The following is a 3,513-nucleotide window of genomic DNA, read 5'->3' as shown; positions in this document are numbered from 1 at the left end:
CAATTCTACCTACGAGCTTAGTGTTCATTTTACATCTATCCTACTAGCAGGAAAATGGTGTAAATGGTGTTAGAGGAACTGGAGATTACAAGCACAGTTTCCACAGAGGGTGGCTAAATGAACTGCTTGCAGTCACCCATGAAGTAAGCAGCACATGAAGGGTTTGAGCCTGGGCTGCTTTGGTTCTACAACAGTACCTGACTGACTAGGCCATCCATTGGCAACGTGTAGAGGGTGCACGTGCATGCAGGTGTACCCCCTGAGATGGTGGAGCACCCCCCAAGAGAAGCCCTGCTAATGCTACTGGCAGTGCCTGCAGGCAGTCGCTGCTCGCCACCCTTTCCCCCCTCCACTGAAACCACCGCAGCTGCCTGTGGGAGCTCCTCACTCAGCGTGCCCCCGCTGCTGCCACGGCTGCCTACAAGAGCTCCCCACTTCCCACCACCACACCCCCACCACCGCCACCTCCTGCAGGCGGTCACTGTGCCCCTCCAGCCTTTGGGAGCACATGTTGTTCATGAGGCCATCCCAGAATCTGACCTGCTTTTGCTAGAAAAATCAACCAGTAGTAGAATGAAAACCTACTTCAGGATCGATGGCCATGGTATATTTATGCTACACTCATGTTTTAAATTCACCCATGTGAATTGGGAATGTGACCTGTATTTCTGAAAGACAGGACCAGGTCCACAATTTTTAAAGTTTTATCTATACCAGCTGGGAATCCTCCAAGATTCAGTTGTGTGACTAGCTTTTCTACTGCAAAAGAAACTAAAATACAAGCAGTAATAAAAGACATCATTAAAAAAGCATATATTTCTTTCTGTCTTTTCCTCTGTATCACATGGTCTACAAATCTTACAGATGTCATAGTCTCAGGGTCAGTACATCACAAAAGCAATGAGTATGATCTCCATCCAACTGAAAAAAGCCTCTTTCCATCTGAGGACCACACAAAGCCCAGGCCCCTGTGCCCCAGGCCAGTCTAGTTAGCAAGACTGGGGTCTGATGTCAGGTTTATCGTCCTCCAAAAAACTCCAGTGTTCTACTCAATGGCATGGAAAATGTATTTAAACCTGTTGACATCTAAATTTTCTATGCCAGTTCTTTTTCACCTTCTCCTGTACAATTGGAAGCATCCAATTGTTCTAAAACAGTGAAGTGTGTACATTGGGAGCACTGCAGTCACAACAACTAATTAATAACCTTAATTTTCCTGTCTCCAGGGTTAGGGACTGAAGTTACACATAAACCAGTTTAAGTGATCAGAAACTGGTTTAAATCTGTAACAGAACAAAACTTCAGTGCACATAATATAGTTTCAAAATGACCAAAACTGATTTAAGATAAACCTGATTGAATGCAGTATCAGACTTAACTGATTTAGGTCAAACCGGTTTACGCAACTTCTGTACCAGACCCCTTCCTGGCTTAAACCAGAGTCCCCCAGGATCCCAGCATGCTCCTCAGCCCTGGGCTGGGCTGTGCTCTTTGCTCCAGAGTAGGGCTGGCCCCTCCCCTCTGCTCTCTAACTGGGGGTGGGGGCTTAGCCAGATGCCAGCCAGCCTGGCCCCTGGAGGCAAAGGGAGCAGGGAAGGGGTTTATTACCCATCTCCCCTCTCCCACCGAGGGACCACAGCTGAGGTCTGCCTGACCAAGGTATAACAGCCTGTCAGGCATTCAGCCTCCATAGCACCATCTGACTGCCCCACGCACAGCTGTGGGGCTGGGGCTGAGGGGCAGAGCCGGGCCAGCCTGCAGGGACTGCTGAGGGCAGATGCACAGAGGCCAGCCCAGCACGCAGAGGTGGAGCCAGAGCTCCAGGCACTGGGCAGAAACTAATCGGCTAAACGATGCTGCATGGTGGGACAGGAGCCACAGCTGAAGGTGAGGGGAGTACAACAGCCCTGCTGGGCCCAGCCAGCGCACAGCTTCCCTCGCCTCCAGCAGCTCCTGCCCCTTCCCCTCCTGTCCGTGCTGCACTGCTCGGGGCAGCACGGGTGGGAGGGGTAGCTTTAGCCTGGCAGCTTCCGCTCAGAGCATAGAGATCTGGCTCCAGCTCCAGCTGCTTTCCACCCACCCACTCATCCACCCCTTATCAGGCTGGGCAGGTGAAGAAAGGCAGATGGAGCTGACATCAGAGCTCCATGCTCTGGGTTGAAGCAGCCCCCACTTCTCCACCGGGAGCGGGGCAGCAGGGACAGGAGGGGGAGTAGCCGCTGGAGGTGAGGGGAAGGTGCACACTGGCTGGGCTCGGCAGGGCTGTTCTGCTCCCCTCATCTGTAGCTGCGCCTCCTGCTCCTGTCCCTCCGCGCAGCTCTAGGCAAGCTGGCGGGAGCTTTAGCCCCGTGGCTTCTGCCCAGTGCCTGGAGCTCTGGCTCAAGCTCTGCCCACTCTGCCTGCCTGCCCAACACGATAAGCAGACCCTGCGGGGGGGGAGAGGAAAGGGGGTAGGTGGAAAGCAGCCAGAGCTAGAGCTGCAGCTGCAGCTTCGTGCGCTGGACAGAAGCCACAGGGCGAAAACTTCAACCCACGCCATCTGTGGCAGCTCAGACTGCCCCGCCCCACTCCCATCCACAGTGCAGCCCTGCTGGGAAGAGGGACACCATGAGAGGGGCTGCTGCCATCATGGTCCCTGCCCCCTCACCACTCCAGCAGCAGAGGCAGAGTGGCCAGAGGCCAGCCGGCATGGCCCTCTTAGGAGAGGTGCCATTTCCTACTTTCCTCCAACATCTGGCAGAGGGGGCAGGGAAGGAGCTTATCCCGCTGCTTGCCCCATGCAGGGAGCGATCGGCAGTGGCAGTTGGGGCTGGCAGACCCCGGCTGCAGCCCCCAAAGGCAGAGGAGGGAATAAAACTCCTCCCTGCCTGCCCCAGGGGCCATGCTGGCCAGCACCTAGGTGCATGCCCCTCCCCTGCTGCACAAGGCAGACCCCAGCTTGGGTCCATGAGAGCAGGACAGGCAGGGGAGGAATTAAACCACTTCCCTGGCCAGTTCGCCTGAGGCTACTGCCAGGGCTGCCCACAACTTCCCCGCAGCTGAGGGACCTTCTAGGGCCCCCTGGCTTCTGGCCTGAGCCACTGCGGGCATGTATCTGCATTTCCTAAATGTCTATTCACTTGCAAATTGGTTCAATGTACATGTACGCAGGTTAGACTAACCTGCAAAGATTGAATCAATTCAGGCTCTGGCTTTTTGAATGTCTGTCCTAGCCCAGGAGCTGCTGACTTAAAAGAAAAGCACCTATGGTGTGCATTTGTGAAAGGGACTGTCCCTACAGATTATGACTTCACTGGAAGGGGATTTTACTGATTAGGGAAGTCAGGGACCAACCAGCTTTCCTTCTCTGTTCACTGACACTACATGACTCATTCGTGATCTCATGACATGTTCAGACTTGTTCTCTTCCTCATGGCTGAGCTGTGCAGGTCATGTTTTTTTTGCAGGGGGTGTTAATATACTCAGTGACTGGCAGTCCAGAAAAAAAAAACAACTGCTAAAACAGTGAGATAG

The sequence above is a fragment of the Crocodylus porosus genome, unplaced genomic scaffold (assembly GCF_001723895.1).
Source record: "Crocodylus porosus isolate Cpor-Errol unplaced genomic scaffold, CroPor_comp1, whole genome shotgun sequence".
NCBI lineage: Eukaryota > Metazoa > Chordata > Crocodylia > Crocodylidae > Crocodylus > Crocodylus porosus.
The sequence above is the reverse complement of the archived record's forward strand: the minus strand, read 5'-3'. Positions refer to the sequence as shown.